The 18,983-nt window shown below is 39.1% G+C and overlaps 2 long non-coding RNA genes across 2 annotated transcripts in view; one reads left to right on the top strand and one right to left on the bottom strand.

Moving 5' to 3' along the window:
• Positions 1-18,983, bottom strand: part of LOC112923672 (uncharacterized) — a 68,192-nt gene that overhangs the window by 37,547 nt on the left and 11,662 nt on the right. The window contains exons 2-3 of the long non-coding RNA XR_011999877.1: positions 1,531-1,653; positions 691-764 (exon numbers count right to left, since the gene is read on the bottom strand). This is a non-coding gene — a long non-coding RNA (uncharacterized lncRNA). The remainder of the gene's footprint in view (positions 1-690; positions 765-1,530; positions 1,654-18,983) is intronic.
• On the top strand, positions 5,557-10,999 carry LOC140597882 (uncharacterized). Its single transcript, XR_011999878.1, has 2 exons — positions 5,557-5,816; positions 6,896-10,999. It is a non-coding gene; the product is annotated as an uncharacterized lncRNA (long non-coding RNA).

Genomic DNA, 18,983 nt, shown 5'->3' with positions numbered 1-18,983 from the left:
AGGCAGCTGTTTAGAATGCAAAACTGGATTAAGTCAAGAGCTGGCACCTGTAGTTGCTCTGGGTGCCAGCTCACCGTTTACTCTTCCAAGCCAATAGTCCTGAAGCCCTGTTGACAGCTTTACAGGATAGTGCTCTATCTTATGTTGGATGATCAAGGGCTCATTCTGGGATAGCTATTGTGTCACCTCCCTGTCTTTATACTTGTTCCTTCAAACTTATCCTTCCACCATAGCCAGGTCCATCTCTGGAAACTACCTTTTCATCATGACACTTTTGCAAAACTTTTCAATGGCTCCCCATGGCCTTCAAGGCAGACTACTGGGTTGGAATAACCATCCTTCTCTGCCTATAAAAATAGTTGGTTCTGCTAATACTGTGAGAGATTGAGACTTACTCATTTCAGGAATCGACTAGGGTTGACATTAAGAAGTAGCTATTTCTTTTTCATGATTTAATTTCAAAATATATCTAAACACTGACATTCATAATCAAATCACATTCTGAATCCTTTACTTTTTTAAGCGCAGCCTAAAGGATGGAGTGGTTGTAGTAGAACAGTTCTCAGCCCAAGCTGTATGTCAGAATCATTTGGGAACTATTGCAAATTATGGACGCCTGGGTATTTAATTGTTTAAAGAGCTCCCCAAGTGTTTTAAATATGCAGCCATTGTTGGGAATTAATAAATTACCTGTAAGACTCCTATCATTTCAGATATTTTTGGTTCCTTAATTCTCGAACTCTTCCAGGTCAGCTGAATGCATCCTAGGTAGCATGAAATTAGGTCCTTTTAGTTAAGGTCGAAATACAGTTTAGTTCCAATTGACACTACTTTTTTGGGGCCACTGTAACTCCAAACAAGATTTTAATTTCCTCTGATTCCTACTCCCTCCGCAATTTATCCAATCCACAAATGCTTATTGAGCATCTACTATATGTTAGAGGCCACATTCTAGACACTAGGGAAAGATAAAATGGTGAGCAGGGAAGACAAGGAGTCTGATCTCATAGAACTTATATTGTAGAATCAGGTCCAGATCAATATGAATCTCCTCTTTGTCTTGTTTGACTGTTTTCCCTAAGCTCTCAACCATATTCTTCTGGCAACTCATTTAATCCCAGGGCATCAACATACAGTCCACTTTTATACTTGGTTACTTTTCATCTACAGAAACACACTAAATTAGATAAGAGACAATAATTGTGAAGTACAGTATCTAAAGGGTATTATGGTGTTTTCATAACAGGTGGGTTCAATATTCTTTTATAACTAAAAAGCTTAAGAAATCTAACCATTTGGATGCATATATTTTGTTCTATGTATCTACGTATTTAAAACTAAGTCTTACTTTCTATTGGTAGTGGACACCTGTTGTTGCTATCAGCATTCATTTATTCTCTTGTTAAATGTTAGGAGACATGTATTTTCTATTCCTATATTGTGTGTATAAAATTTTTCAGTGTAACAATCCTAGCTTATCTACCCACTAGTTGTTCTCCCTTTGCTCCAAGCAGGGGAAGAGTGACTTACCTGATAGGGCTCAGCCACTGCACCAGAATTCCCGTTTCCTCCTCTGTCAGTATGCAGAGAACATTCTGTGCTTCTCTTTGTCATAAATCTGATAGGGACAAGCCCCTGTGGGAGACTGCATGTCTGTGATGGGGCAGATTCATTTGGTTCAGGAATTAGCAAGCTCTTGGTTAACAGACCTAAACTCATGTAATAAAGGTAACTTTTTGTGTCTACCTGGCTCATAGGTCCTTCAGCTGGTTCCAAAGGTGGGGCATGGAGCCGCCTCAAACTCCAACAATAACCATACATTTCCCCTCTAAAGAACCACCTTCTCCAACTCAGTTTGGATTAAGTGAAACTTATTCCACACACAAAAACTAGTGTCCCTTGGTTACAATAGTTAAAGGATGAGCATAAGACTCTCTAGTCAATTCCAATAACCCACAGTGATGTTTTCTCTTTGAGGTACTCTTGATCTTATCTGCTGGACCTAAAGAGAGCATAGGGGTTAGAGTCCTTGTTGCCATTCTGTTCCACCATGAAGTTGAGAGATGAAAAAAACAGTCCTGATGACATTAGTTGAGTCCCCACAGATCACCTCTATAACTCACTTTAGATCCCAGGAGCTAGAGAGGACTTTAGAAAGTATTAATTTACTACAGGGAGAGTAGTTAGGTTATAATGTCACAACATTAATTATTTTAGGCACTTTTCATTACTTATTTCCATTGTCTAGTTTTTGGAAACATAATTTGATGTGATACTTGACTCTAGGAAGTCTTTAAAACGTTCAAAATGCATACAGCTTATATTTTCCTTCTGATTAACTAGAGAAGGATGAATCTTGTTCTTAAGGTTATAATTATCAAAATAACCTCAAGGAAACAACAAACTCTTTGAGGGAAGTTACTTTAGCTACTTATCAAGATAAAAGACTAGAGATATTTTTTACTGGGGATTCTGGTGGAAGTTAAATATAACCAGAGGGTGTTGAGATTTGGATGAGCAAGAATAAGGGAGAAGAGCCTTTTGGTAATGGGGAAAGAAGTTGGCAGAGGAAGAGTGAGCCACATTCATAGCTGCTGAGATGCAGATGTACACAAAAATAAGTGTTCTCCCTTCCATTTTGTAGAAGTAGCTGTCCTGCCAGAGACTGTTTCCCAGCATTCTCTGCATCTAGATACTATCATGTGGTTAGTTTTCACCAATGAAACAATGAAGTGATATGTGACACTTCTATGACAAGGCTTTTAAAAAGTAGACTGATCAGCTGAACAAATCTTTTTCTAGATACATCTCCTTTGACAAGGGAAACAAAAAGCAAAAGCAAAAGTGACCTATCAGGACTATACCAAACAAAACAAAACAAAACTTTTTGTATAGCAAAGGAAACCATCAACAAAACAAAAAGACAACCCACTGAATGGGAGAAGATATTTGCAAATGATATATTCAATAAGCAGTTAATATCTGAAATATATGAATAAATTGTACAACTTAACATCAAAAGACAATCTGATTAAAAATGGGTAGGAGACATGAATAGATATTTTTCCAAGGAAGCCATAAAGCTGGCCAACAGATATATGAAAAGATGCTCAACATCACTAATCATCAGGGAAATGCAAATCAAAACCAAAATGAGATATCACCTCATACCTATCAGAATGGCTAAAATCAAAACAGAAGAAACAGCAAGTGTTGGAGATGCTGTGGAGAAAAAGGGACACTTGTGCACTGTTGGTGGGAATGCCAGTTGGTGGAAAACAGTATAGAGATTCTCAAAAAATTAAAAATAGAATTACCATATGATCCAGTAATTGTACTGGGTATTTAGCCAAAGAAAATGAAAACATGAACTTGAAAAGATAGAAGGACCTCTATGTTTACTGCAGCATTTTTTATAATAGCAAAGATATGGAAGCAACCTAAATGTCCACCCATAGAGGAATGGACAAAAATATATATATATAATATAATGGAATATTACTGAGTCATAAAAAGAATGAAATCTTGCCACTTACAACAACATGGATGGATCTAGATGGTATAATGCTAAGTGAAATAAGTCAGTAAGAGAAAGATAAATGCCATAAGATTTCACTCATGTGGAATTTAAGAAACAAAAACGAACAAAGCAAAAAAGAGACAAACCAAAAAGCAGACTCTTAAATATAGAGAACAAGCTGGTGGTTGCTAGAGGAGAAATGGATAGGGAGATGGGTGAAATAGATGAAGGGGATTAAGAGGACATCTGTTATGAGCACTGAGTAATTTATATAATTATTGAATCATTATATTATATACCTGAAACTAATATACTGTATGTTAATTATGCTTGAATTAAAAAAAAAGTGGTCTGCTTTCTGGATACCTTTCCTCTCCTCCAACTGTATATGCTCCTAATTGTTAGTAGAGATATAAGCTCAAAGGAGCTTGGGTTCCTCACTCAATGAATGAAAGAAAACTTGCTATGGATTGTTTTGTGAAAGAGAAATAAACTTCTATTGTGCTTGGCCACTATACATTTACAGATATATTTGGTACAGCAAGAAATTGGTGATGCTCAAAGTATGGTTGCCAGACCAGGAGCATCAGCATCACTGGGGTGTGTTAGAAATGCAAATTTCTTAGACCTACTGAATCAGAAACTCAGATCCAGAAATCTGGAGTTTTTTTTTTTTTTTTAAAGGATTGATTGATTGATTTATAGAGGGCATGAATAGGGGGAAGGGTAGAGGGAGGAGAGAATCTCAAGCAGACTCCCTGCTCAGCACAAAACCCAATGTGGGACTCTATCTTAAGACCCTGAGATGATGACCTAAGCCGAAATCAAGAGCTGGACACCTAACCGACTAAGCCCTCCAGGTGCCCTCAGAAATCTGTGTTTTAACAAGCTCTCCTGGTGACTTTATTTTTAAAGATTTTATTTATTTATTCATGATAGACATAGAGAGGCAGAGACACAGGCAGAGGGAGATGCAGGCTCCATGCTGGGAGCCTGACGTGGGACTCAACCCCGGGACTCCAGGATTGCGCCCTGGGCCAAAGGCAGACACTAAATCACTGAGCTACCCAGGGATCCCCTCTCCTAATGATTTTAATGCATGTTTCAGTTTGAAGACCACTGACTTCTTTATCAACCTCACTGCCCTTCAAGAAGATATTTGCAAATGACATATCTGGTAAAGGACTAGTATCTAAGATCTATAAAGAACTTATTAAACTCAACAGCAAAGAAAGAAACAATCCAATCATGAAATGGGCAAAAGACATGAACAGAAATCTAATAGAGGAAGACAAAGATATGGCCAACAAGCACATGAGAAAATGCTCCGCATCACTTGCCATTATGGAAATACAAATCAAAACTGCAATGAGATCCCACCTCACACCAGTGAGAATGGGGAAAATTAACAAGGCAGGAAACAACAAATGTTGGAGAGGATGTGGAGGAAGGGGAACCCTCCTGCACTGTTGGTGGGAATGTGAACTGGTGTAGCCACTCTGGAAAACTGTGTGGAGGTTCCTCAAAGAGTTAAAAATAGATCTGCCTTACAACCCAGCAATTGCACTGCTGGGATTTACCCCAAAGATACAGATGCAGTGAAACACCGGGACACCTGCTCCCCGATGTTTATAGTAGCAATGTCCACAATAGCCAAACTGTGGAAGGAGCCTCGGTGTCCATCGAAAGATGAATGGATAGAGAAGATGTGGTCTATTTATACAATGACCACATTTATACAATGGCTGAATATTACTCAGCCATTACAAATGACAAACACCCACAATTTGCTTTGATGTGGATGGGACTGGAGGGTATTATGCTGAGTGAAATAAGTCAATTGGAAAAGGACAAACATCATATGGTCTCATTCATTTGGGGAATATAAAAAAATAGTGAAAGGGAATAAAGGGGAAAGGAGAAAAAAATGAATGGGAAATATCAGAGAGGGAGACAGACCATGAGAGACTCCTAACTCTGGGAAACAAACAAGGGTGGTGGAAAGGTAGGTGGGCAGGGGGTGGGGGTGACTGGGTGACAGGCACTGAGGGGGGCATTTGATGGGATGAGCACTGGGTGTTATGCTGTATGTTGGCAAATTGAACTCCAATTAAAAAAAAAAAAAAACCCTCACTGCCCTTCTAACTGATCAGTAGACATGAGTTATTTCACTCTTTAACTTGGTCTTTCTTTGTTGAAACCCTCAGAGTATCTTATATTGCTGGCTGTAATTAGGAATGGTGGCAAAAAGTTAAGGATAATGTTAGAAAACCTGGTGCACTTCTGAAGACATCTGGTGAGTTTGAAGTTCCTTTGAATTTTGAGAAAGAGAAACATCTTAGAAACAACTTTTGTTCTGTTCTGAATATTTTCATTTTTAAAAGGGCATGTATCTTCAAACAGAGGCCACAACCTAAATGCCTACCAGGTAATCTAATCAAAGGAAGAGGCCTGAGTGCAGGGAAACAACCAGTACTATGCTTACAGCTGAATTTTTACAATGTGGACGCAGTGTCTTCAGGTCTCTTTCTCTCTACACACACACGTACATATATACATATATACACACACATATATATTTATGATTTTATTTATTTGACAGGGAGAGCACAAGTAGGCAGAGCGGCAGGCAGAGGGAGAGGAACAGGCTCTCCACTCAGCAGAGAGCCTGACACAGGGTTTGATCCCAAGACCCTGAGATCGTGACCTGAGCTGAAGGCAGACACTTAACTGACAACCACCTCAGCACTCCCAGGTCTAAATATATATATATATATATTTTAATATTTTTTTTAATTTTATTTTATTTATTTATGATAGGCACACAGTGAGAGAGAGAGAGAGGCAGAGACATAGGCAGAGGGAGAAGCAGGCTCCATGCACCGGGAGCCTGATGTGGGATTCGATCCCGAGTCTCCAGGATCGCGCCCTGGGCCAAAGGCAGGCGCCAAACCGCTGCGCCACCCAGGGATCCCAGGTCTAAATATTTTTAAAGACAACTGGAATATTGGATTTCTATGTCAAATCTTCTGGTTTAATACCTTATTTTACATTAAAAAAAAGAAAAAAACACAAAACCCAAAAATCTTTGTGTAGTCAAATGCACTTAGTGTTGGATTTGGCCCCTAGGCTATCCGTTTTATAACCTTTGTTTACAAGAACCAGGGAACCAGTCAGGCTGGCTGATATCTTAGTCATTAGGAGGCAAAATAACTTTTACATAAATGATGAGCTTCGGGGGAGGGAGGAATAAGAGCTCTACAAAGTAGTTGCCAAGGTAACATCTTGCTGATCAGAAAGGGACGGCAATTGGGTTTTATGTAGACGCAGTGGGAGAATGAAACATAATCTTTCTCTGTATTCTTTCTGTTTAAGATCAGTGAGCAAATGGATGTGGATGCAATGCGGCTGCCTGAGATTAGCAGGAAGCAATTCTTTTCCCATTTGGAGAGACCCCAGTGAGACCTGATCACCAACCAGCAACATATGGAAGTCACACCATTAAATCTTCCAATTTGCTAGCAGCAAATCAATGGAATCTGATAGCTGCTGCCCTAAGCTAGCATTCCGGGAACTGTGGACAAGCTTTGATACCTGAACTTCAGTGAAGGAAAGTTAAAGCTTTTTCTTAAAGCAGGGGGAAGAAAGAGATATTATTAAGCAATGAGAGAAGAGATTGGAAGTTTTATGAAAGAGAGTTGGTTGTCTTAAATTTTTATTTTCTTAAACATACTGGCAAACTATTGGCAACTAGTATTTTGTTGTATATTTTAACAAATGAATAAGAAAGGCTTCTATACTTTATTTCATTGAATTGAAGCTTAACTCTGTTTTTTTAAATTCTGAAAATAAGACCTTGTTCTAGAGCCTGCCAAACTGGGCAAATCATACTTTGGTATATATTCAGCACAATGAGATGGAAATTTTAAGACACCCAAAGACAGATACTTGCCTGAAGTTTTATTTTATCTTTAATCCTTATCAGATTACCAGGTATTACCTGTGCTGCCTTGGCATGCTGCCTGATGGTGGGCTTCTTTGGTTGTCTAGAGTTCAGGGCCATGGGGGTGACTGCTTACTTTGTGATGTATTGTGTGGCAGTCAAAGTTCTTTGTCCTGTAGGCAGTTTTGGACTTTTTTTTGGTAGAGATCCACCTCAACCATTTTAATAACTGTATAGACTCCTGGACATTTGGAGGTCTTCATATATCAGTTGTCATCTGTGGTATATCGCTTTTGTTATGCTAATATTGCAATATCCTCACAACTCACTTGTTTATGTACAATATTTTTGAAGGTTAAATTCTTACATATGAAAGTGGTCAAAGTATATATCTATTTAAAATTTCCATAGTATTAAAATTTCAATAGTTATTGCCCTATGATGAGATTATAATAATTTATACTTCCATCAATAGTTTATTAACCTGGTTTCTCTGATACTTTACTATATACTTTAAAATTTCTAATCTTTTCTAATCTGATATAGGAAAGTGTCTCATTGTTCTAATTTTTCTTTCATTATAAGAGAGTATGAAAGACAGTTGCATTTTTTTGGGTCATGTTTTAAAGATAGTTGCATTTCTTTTTTAGTGAGATGTTGCTTTATAGATTTTCCTTTTCCAAAGATTGTTGGCATTTTTTTTATTGGTTGTAAAAGCTCTTTATATGCTAGGTAATTTAGCCTTTTGTCTAAATGAGGGTTGGTTTATAAAAATAAATGTTCTAAGTATTCATAGTCTCAGCCTAAGGCAACTGGGGAGAGTCTCAACAATGGCTACACATAGCTATTTGGCCAGTGAAAACTGCATGGATCTCAGGCATACATGGGTAATCTACAAAGCTAACTTGTACATGCAAATCTGTAAAGGAAGACAAAGTCTGAAGACCATCTGGAGATAATTTACTGAGTGTTTAGCACAGCGTCATGGCACATGTGATGGCTAGAGGTGGCTGGGTAAATGTGTGATGGGTGAGGAAGTCAGGGCTAGGTCGGAGGTGTGATTAGTGAGAGATGTGTATGTGGGCAGCTCAGGGCTAGAACTCTCATTGCAGGGTTTCTTTTTATTTGTATTCAAGGACAGCTATTTTGCCTCACTGCTTCTTGCTGGTACATCTAAGACATTTGGTTTCTTGCACATCCCTTTTGCTACCAGTGCCTTTCCAGGCTAGTGGAGTGCTTGCACTCAGAGAGGTGCTTGTTCAGGCCAACACTACTCTTTTTGACACAAGAGGCAGATTTTCTTTTTGACTACCCTGTGTGGTCCCCACAGGAGACTGTCCCTCATTTTGGGTCCCAGGCTGGCCTAAGGTCTCTGTTAAAGCTAAATAGTAAAACTACAATCAGTGCTACCCAATTTTTCTCCTTTGGTATTTATAAAAAGCAACATTTAAAAACTTTGGAAATTTACTTAACCAACAACAAAAGCCATTGCTTTGTTAATTCCTCCTGGAGATGGTTCTTTCTTCTCAAATAGGCCAATTTTCAGACTGAAATCACCCCAAATCCTCAAATAGCCTAATGTTTTTCATGTGTGATTCCAGCAAATTGCTGTTTGCATGAGGCCTTGGTGGGGACTCACTTAAGAGCTAGATTTGTTACTGTATTTACTGACATTTTAACATGATGTTTTCAGCTGCTTAAATAATTGTAATATTTACTAGAAAAAAGAAATCAAAGTAATGAAAGGTACCCAAAATTATTCATATCTCAACATTACAAGTCTTAATTTCCTGCCTAGAGCAGGGTGAATGACTCATTTTTAAAGTCATCTCTAGCTACTGGGAGTCCATTGTGATGTATATAGATGGGTTTGTAGATTGGAAAAATCAGTGAATATCACAGATTGTCAAGATAGGCAGTGTGATTATAGAAAAAGGGGATCGGGTAAAAATATCACATTAAAGACATCCAAATCATAAGAAAATGAGTAGTAAGGGGGAAAAAATCTTGCTCAATTCTTGTGAGTACCAAACAACAGAGCAGCATCTCTCCTGATATGGAAGATCTGCTCGTACCCACACATTGCTCTTTTTGCCCTTAAAGCAGGCTTAGCCAGCCCAGGAGATGGCTTTGCAGGAGCAGAGGACCATGAACAGAGCTTTGGGGGATGGGTGCTCTGGTTTTACCTTGGCCATACCTACTCTGGCAGAGGCTTGTGACAACTATTGCTGTTCTTGCTGGCCTAGCATCTAGCTTAGCCAACCTGCAGACAGAGTGGGATGTCCTTGTAAACTGAATAAACAGAAAGATGCTTACTTGATAAAAACAAAGCAAAACAAAACAAAAACCAACTAATTTCTCTTGATAGAAACTGCTATTATGGGATCCCTAGGTGGCGCAGTGGTTTGGCGCCTGCCTTTGACCCAGGGCGCGATCCTGGAGACCCGGGATCGAATCCCATGTCAGGCTCCCAGTGCATGGAGCCTGCTTCTCCCTCTGCCTGTGTCTCTGCCTCTCTCTCTCTCTCTCTCTCTATCTCTGTGTGACTATCATAAAAAAAAAAAAAAAAGAAACTGCTATTATTAGAGTCACTCTTTAAGGGCTCATCAGTGTAAAGTTGCATTTTAATAGCTTAACTATTCTTTTAACTGGGAGGGATAGTGTACTAATAGGAAAAAATACATCCATGTTAGAGCCTCCCTTCCTCTGGATCTGGCCCCATAACCCATGGGTATTTTTATGACTCTAAGTCTTTGCTTATGTTATTCTCCTGAGTTGGAAAGATCTTCTCAGACTAGATACGTGTCATAATTTTCCAAGAATCAGATCAAAAATCATTTCTTTCTATGATTTTCTTCTTCTTCCCAAATAGGACTAATACCATATATACACCTGCACAATTCATTTATAATCAATATAAACCTCCCCATTCTATAGAGAGCTTGAGATATCTTACCAACATACCTACAAAAGGGTAAAGGAGGATTTGGGATCAAGGGGAAATCAGGACAGCAAAACAAATGCCTACCACCCATTCTCGTATGGTTATTAGAGGAGCACTACGATTTGATCTTAACTTCCAGCACCGATAGCAAAAATGGAGACACAATGAATGGATTATAAGATTTTTGCTCTATCCATAAGACAAAAACAAGTGAGTTGTTCTGAGAAGGCTCTTCCTGAATCTGAGATCTGAGAAAAACTTCCCTCTGGAGTCCTTAGAAAATGGACACAGGATGTACAGGAAGACTCTCATAATATTTCTACATTGGGGATGTATTTCATTTCATTTAGCAGTGTTTAAAATGTTGCTTATCTAGGCAGATGAGACATCAACATACAGTTCAGTAAAAGCAGTTCTACTGAGGTATGAAAACAAGGCCATGGATCATGTTGTTTTAGTTTTTTATAGATTTTTTTTAATGAACTGAATTATGCTTCTGTGTACATGAACAGTAAAATTTAGGATCTCTAAAGTAATAGATGGGCTGTTTGTCTTTTCGGTAAACCACCATAAATTATTTATTGTAAGTTTATTTGATAAGGATTATATGACTGAGAATTCAAGGTTGCATTTTTTTCCCCCAGCAAGAACCAAGGATGCAGATAACCTGAAGCCAATTGAGGACAGATCTGTGTGGTTTGTCAATCAATCTGCCAGAATGTACCTGTATTGTAGCACTTATCACTTTGTTTTATAGACATCTGTGTCCCTGACATAACTGCATACTCTTCAAGGGCAGGAACTATTTCTTTTTTTGCATCCCTAGCCCCCAGCATAATGCCTGAAACATAGTATCTGCATAATAGATTTTGTTGAATTGAGATAAATCTCACAGCTTTCCATTATTCAGTCCTGACGATAAAAGAGCTCTGAGGAGGCAAGGACAGGGAAAGTAGGATAGCTAAGCTTTGAAGGAAGGAGAAAGGCAGAGGCAGGAAGGGATGGGAACCTGGTGTACCTATGGGCTGAGAAAGCAAGTCTAGATGAGAGGTTCTGGTGAAGAGTGGTGAGACTTTATATGTAGAGCAGACAATGTTGGGGCATCAGCTGATTAAATGAGAACCATAAGGGGTTCTAAAAGAGCAGCCAGGGTGGGAGGTAGTAAATGTTTGTTGTTTCATCACATTTTGAGGTAATTTGTTATATAATAGCAATAGATAACTAATCCAAGGGCAGATCCATCATTTCCAACAGGGGCAAGCAGGTATGTAGTGGTAGACTGTGGGTAGCACCATATTCACCTCTTTGCTCCTCCAGCTATAGGGGCAATGGCAACTTCCTGCAGTTGGCTGACCTTTAGATAATACCTTCTTTCCCTTGGCCAGCATTTTAAACACCTTTGTCATTCTTCTCCTATATTAAATCTCTCTCTTAAATATCTGAATGGGAACTGATACATCCACATAACTATTTTTCCTGAGAAGGAGATACACGGGAGCATCACATTATTCTAAATGCAGTCATGTCTTTTTAGAAGTTAAAAAACGTCATGCAACTTTTGGTTTCTTCTATATATATATATATTTTTAAAGCAAATAGAGGTTTGCTTTTCTGCAGGTCCTGGTTTCTGGGGAGGGTCAACTTCAAAAAGTAGAGTCACATGTACCGCCTTCCTGGGTGTAGTTGGTATACATCCTTGCCCTAGGAAGCAAAGGCAATGCATAAGGGATTGTGAAGGACACACAGTGGCTTCTTCTTCATTTTCATGTGAGAGTCCATGGAAGTGCAATCGCTGCATGCTCCCTGTAACTAGAATAAAATAACATGGCATGTGTATGAGGGCAAACTCTTAACTCAGCAGGTGAACAACCATATTGACTCCATTTTCCTTGGAGACAGTAAAACTAGAAAGAAACCTACGTATCAGGCCAGAGCAGCTCTTGATGAGGCTCAAAAGAGAGGTGGCAAAATCATAACTATGCAGCAAAAACCAAGTCAGAGGCAGCAAAAGCTGTAGCTTGAGAACAAAGGGAGACAAAAAGACTAGTTAAAGTGGCCAAATCTACCCACCCACAGAATACCCAGTGAAGAAAATGAGCTACACTTCTGATGCTGCATGGCTTGAGGGAAGGAGACATTCAGGAAAACCATAGGCACAGAAAATTAGTTTATCTAAAACAGGAAAAATAAAATATGCTTTTGATGATATATGGCTGACAGGACAAAGGCAAAACACCAACATATACTTGGCATCGGAAAATGCCTTTTATCCAAATATCTCAAAGCAGTTTGAGTCTATTAATTGACTTGTAAGAAAGTTAAATTATTACTTTATTTTTATGTGGCATTTTATTCTAAAATTTGCTAAAACCCAAGTGCATTCATGATTCCTCAAACACTCTGATATATGCAGTGCAGCCATTCCTGTTTGACACATGTGAAAACTGACTCTCAAAGAAGTTGGGTAATATATTAAAGATCAGGGGAGGACAGCTGATCCTCTGAACACTGAATAAGGAATGTGGAATTCAGTGGAGAGAACTCAGTGTTTCCTATAGCTAGTCCTTCAGGGCATCTGTGTTGGGCTGAATAATGGTCCCCCAAAGATACACATGTTCTAACCCCTGGAAACTCTAAGTTACCTTACATGGAAAAGAGACTTTGCAGAAAAATGATTAAGGATCTTGAGATGGCAATAGTACCCTTATTATCTGTATGGGCCCAATATAATTACAAAGGTCTTTGTAAGGGAAAGAGGAAGGTGGAAGAGTCATATATGTGATGATGGAAGCAGAGACTGGAGTGATGGGTCATGAACCAAGGGCTGTGGGCAACCTCTGAAAGCTAGAAAGAGCAAGAAGAATGTTCTCCCTAGAATCTCCTGACAACCCACCATAGATTTCTGACTTTCAGAACTGTAAGGTAATAACTTTGTGTTGCTTTAAGCCATTAAGTTTGTGATCGTTTGTTACAGCAGCAATGGGAGATTAATATGTGTCTTTAAAGAATGGAGGTCTGGATGATTCTCTGACACTACAGACCTGAAATTTCATTTTCTGTGTTATTTGGGTAACAAAGAAGATCTTTGAGGGGACAGGGATTACACCTGAATATTTACTCACAGCATTAATGGATTTAATGGTTTGAAGGAAAAGAATAATGGTGGTAACCTCAGTACTAGTAGTTGGTAATAGTCATTTAGGCTTAACATGAGCCAAATGCTGGATCAAGCTTTTGATATATCTTCTCTTTTGTTTCTTATAACAGCTCTAGGAGGTGATAATTATCCTCATTTTACAGAGGAGGAAACCGAGTCTAAGAAAGTCTAAGAAGCAATTTGGGAGAGAAGTGACATTTGCATACCAGTTTATCTGACTCCTAATCACTATTTGAAATGGCCATTTTAGAGACACCTTAACTCATCAAAGGGAAAGAATGAGTCACGTGGGAAGGTAGGTTGTGACAGGAAATCGAGGACAGGCGTCTTTCTGACACTGAGGAGGTGTGATGATTCTGCCTCAATCAAGAGGGAGGTGAGGGACCATTTCTCCTTTCCCTCTTTTCCTTCTACTGCTCTAGCCAACCACTGTAGAACATACCCACCACTGGAGGGCAACACTTCTCCCATTTTTTTTTCAGCCAAGAGGGACACCTTTATTGAAAGCAAGCAAGCAATTTCACATTACGTAAGGAATGTCTTTCCTACTAGAAGCAACAACATGCATACAGAGGCTCTGGGGCTTCATCTTACGTGAACAGGAGGGGGAAGATTCAGTGAGTGGGATCTGGAGGACTGGAGATGGGAGGACCACGGTCTTAATGAGATGTTGGTGGAGCTAGCATAACCAAGTTTGGTATCAGTTAGAACTGTACTAATTCAAAATGTTATATGTGCTATTGTAAAACAGACATTTATAATAATCCCTACCTCACAGGGTAGTTGTATGAATTGAGTTAATAAATGTAAAGTACTCTGAATAGTGCTATAAAAAAGTGTAGCTGTTATTTTCTTGCACCCACCACTACTCCTGCTGCTGCAAGTGCTGCTATGATTATCACCACTGCTTCCATTACTACTACACCATCACTCCTACCAACTATCACATCACAGCTCTTACTATTGCTCTATGACTACCATTACCACTGCCATGATTACTACTATACCACTGCTATGGCTACTCTACTGTTGGTAGGATTACTATTATGAGTTACTCTTACTCCTATTGACTACCTCTGCTATTGTCACTGTTATTTCAAATACTACAATTATTGCTATTACTGCTTTTTTTTTTTTAATTAACTTTTATTGGTGTTCAATTTACCAACATACAGAAAAACACCCAGTGCTCATCCCGTCAAGTGTCCACCTCAGTGCCCGTCACCCATTCCCCTCCAACACCCGCCCTCCTCCCCTTCCACCACCCCTAGTTCGTTTCCCCGAGTTAGGAGTCTTTATGTTCCGTCTCCCTTCCTGATATTTCCCAACATTTCTTTTCCCTTCCTTTATATTCCCTTTCACTATTATTCATATTCCCCAAATGAATGAGAACATACACTGTTTGTCCTTCTCCGATTGACTTATTTCACTCAGCATAATACCCTCCAGTTCCATCCACGTTGAAGCAAATGGTGGGTATTTGTCATTTCTAATTGCTGAGTAATATTCCATTGTATACATAAACCACATCTTCTTTATCCATTCATCTTTCGATGGACACCGAGGCTCCTTCCACAGTTTGGCTATTGTGGCCATTGCTGATAGAAACATCGGGGTGCAGGTGTCCCGACGTTTCATTGCATCAGAATCTTTGGGGTAAATCCCCAACAGTGCAATTGCTGGGTCGTAGGGCAGGTCTATTTTTAACTCTTTGAGGAACCTCCACACAGTTTTCCAGAGTGGCTGCACCAGTTCACATTCCCACCAACAGTGTAAGAGGGTTCCCTTTTCTCCGCATCCTCTCCAACATTTGTTGTTTCCTGCCTTGTTAATTTTCCCCATTCTCACTGGTGTGAGGTGGTATCTCATTGTGGTTTTGATTTGTATTTCCCTGATGGCAAGTGATGCAGAGCATTTTCTCATGTACTTGTTGGCCATGTCCATGTCTTCCTCTGTGAGATTTCTCTTCATGTCTTTTGCCCATTTCATGATTGGATTGTTTGTTTCTTTGGTGTTGAGTTTAATAAGTTCTTTATAGATTTTGGAAACTAGCCCTTTATCTGATATGTCATTTGCAAATATCTTCTCCCATTCTGTAGGTTGTCTTTTAGTTTTGTTGACTGTATCCTTTGCTGTGCAAAAGCTTCTTATCTTGATGAAGTCCCAATAGTTCATTTTTGCTTTTGTTTCTTTTGCCTTTGTGGATGTATCTTGCAAGAAGTTACTGTGGCCGAGTTCAAAAAGGGTGTGGCCTGTGTTCTCCTCTAGGATTTTGATGGAATCTTGTCTCACATTTAGATCTCTCATCCATTTTGAGTTTATCTTTGTGTATGGTGAAAGAGAGTGGTCCAGTTTCATTCTTCTGCATGTGGATGTCCAATTTTCCCAGCACCATTTATTGAAGAGACTGTCTTTCTTCCAATGGATAGTCTTTCCTCCTTTATCGAATATTAGATGACCGTACATTTCAGGGTCCACTTCTGGGTACTCTATTCTGTTCCATTGATCTATGTGTCTGTTTTTGTGCCAGTACCACACTGTCTTGATGACCACAGCTTTGTAGTACAACCTGAAATCTGGCATTGTGATGCCCCCAGCTATGGTTTTCTTTTTTAAAATTCCCCTGGCTATTCGGGGTCTTTTCTAATTCCACACAAATCTTAAAATAATTTGTTCTAACTCTCTGAAGAAAGTCCATGGTATTTTGATAGGGATTGCATTAAATGTATAAATTGCCCTGGGTAACACTGACATTTTTACAATATTAATTCTGCCAATCCATGAGCATGGAATATTTTTCCATCTCTTTGTGTCTTCCTCAATTTCTTTCAGAAGTGTTCTATAGTTTTTAGGGTATAGATCTTTTACCTCTTTGGTTAGGTTTATTCCTAGGTATCTTATGCTTTTGGGTGCAATTGTAAATGGGATGGACTCCTTAATTTCTCTTTCTTCAGTCTCATTGTTAGTGTATAGAAATGCCATAGATTTCTGGGCATTGATTTTGTATCCTGCCACGCTACCAAATTGCTGTATGAGTTCTAGCAATCTTGGGGTGGAGGCTTTTGGGTTTTCTATGTAGAGTATCATGTCATCGGCGAAGAGGGAGAGTTTGACTTCTTCTTTGCCAATTTGAATGCCTTTAATGTCTTTTTGTTGTCTGATTGCTGAGGCGAGGACTTCCAGAACTATGTTGAACAGCAGTGGTGAGAGTGGACATCCCTGTCTTGTTCCTGATCTTAGGGGAAAGGCTCCCAGTGCTTCCCCATTGAGAATGATATTTGCTGTGGGCTTTTCGTAGATGGCTTTTAAGATGTCGAGGAAAGTTCCCTCTATCCCAACACTCTGAAGGGTTTTGATCAGGAATGGATGCTGTATTTTGTCAAATGCTTTCTCTGCATCTAATGAGAGTATCATATGGTTCTTGGTTTTTCTCTTGCTGATATGATGAATCACATTGATGGTTTTACGAGTGTTGAACCAGCCTTGTGTCCCAGGGATAAATCCTACTTGGTCATGGTGAATAATTTTCTTAATGTGTTGTTGGATCCTATTGGCTAGTATCTTGTTGAGAATTTTTGCATCCGTGTTCATCAGGGATATTGGTCTGTAATTCTCCTTTTTGGTGGGGTCTTTGTCTGGTTTCGGAATTAAGGTGATGCTGGCCTCATAGAACGAATTTGGAAGTACTCCATCTCTTTCTATCTTTCCAAACAGCTTTAGTAGAATAGGTATGATTTCTTCTTTAAACGTTTGATAGAATTCCCCTGGGAAGCCATCTGGCCCTGGACTCTTGTGTCTTGGGAGGTTTTTGATGACTGCTTCAATTTCCTCCCTGGTTATTGGCCTGTTCAGGTTTTCTATTTCTTCCTGCTCCAGTTTTGGTAGTTTGTGGCTTTCCAGGAATAAGTCCATTTCTTCTAGATTTCCTAATTTATTGGCGTACAGCTGTTCATAATATGTTTTTAAAATCGTTTGTATTTCCTTGGTGTTGGTAGTGATGTCCCCTTTCTCATTCATGATTTTATTAATTTGAGTCTTCTCTCTCTTCTTTTTAATAAGGTTGGAAATGGTTTATCTATCTTATTAATTCTTTCAAAGAACCAACTCCTGGTTCTGTTGATCTGTTCCACAGTTCTTTTGGTCTCGATATCATTGAGTTCTGCTCGAATTTTAATTAACTGTCTTCTTCTGCTGGGGGTGGGGTCTATTTGTTGCTTTTTCTCTAGTTCCTTTATGTGTAAGGTGAGCTTTTGAATTTGAGATCTTTCCAGTTTTTGAATGGATGCTTGTATTGCGATGTATTTCCCCCTCAGGACTGCTTTTGCTGCATCCCAAAGATTTTGAACGGTTGTATCTTCATTCTCATTAGTTTCCATGAATCTTTTTAATTCTTCCTTAATTTCCTGGTTGACCTTTTCATCTTTTAGCAGGATGGTCCTTAACCTCCACGTGTTTGTGGTCCTTCCATACTTCTTGTTGTGATTAAGTTCTAATTTCAAGGCATTATGGTCTGAGAATATACAGGGGACTATCCCGATCTTTTGGTATCGGTTCAGACCCGATTTGTGACCCAGTATGTGGTCTATTCTGGAGAAAGTTCCATGTGCACTTGAGAAGAATGTGTATTCAGTTGAGTTTGGATGTAAAGTTCTGTAGATATCTGTGAAATCCATCTGGTCCAGTGTATCATTTAAAGCTCTCGTTTCTTTGGAGATGTTGTGCTTAGAAGACCTATCCAGGGTAGAAAGAGCTAGATTGAAGTCACCAAGTATAAGTGTATTATTATCAAGGTATTTCTTGAGTTTGGTTATTAATTGGTTTAAATATTTGGCAGCTCCCACATTCGGGGCATATATATTGAGGAGTGTTAAGTCCTCTTGTTGGATAGATCCTTTGAGTATGAGATAGTGTCCCTCTTCATCTCTCACTATAGTCTTCGGGGTAAATTTTAATTTATCTGATATAAGGATGGCAACCCCTGCTTTCTTTTGAGGACCATTTGAATGGTAAATGGTTCTCCAACCTTTTATTTTCAGGTTGTAGGTGTCCTTCTGTCTAAAATGAGTCTCTTGTAGACAGCAAATAGATGGGTCCTGCTTTTTTATCCAGTCTGAAACCCTGCGCCTTTTGATGGGGTCATTAAGCCCGTTCACATTCAGAGTTACTATTGATAGATATGAGTTTAGTGTCATCATATCTATTCAGTCCTTGTTTTTGTGGATTGTTCCACTGAACTTCTTCTTAAAGGGGAATTTTAAGAGTCCCCCTTAAAATTTCTTGCAGAGCTGGTTTGGAGGTTACATATTCTTTCAGTTCCTGCCTGTCTTGGAAGCTCTTTATCTCTCCTTCCATTTTGAATGAAAGCCTTGCTGGGTAAAGTATTCTTGGTTGCATGTTCTTTTCATTTAGGACCCTGAAT

Source organism: Vulpes vulpes, chromosome 2, assembly GCF_048418805.1.
Source record: "Vulpes vulpes isolate BD-2025 chromosome 2, VulVul3, whole genome shotgun sequence".
NCBI classification, from domain to species: Eukaryota; Metazoa; Chordata; class Mammalia; order Carnivora; family Canidae; genus Vulpes; species Vulpes vulpes.
Note: the sequence above shows the minus strand (reverse complement) of the source record. Positions and strands in the feature narration are given on the sequence as shown.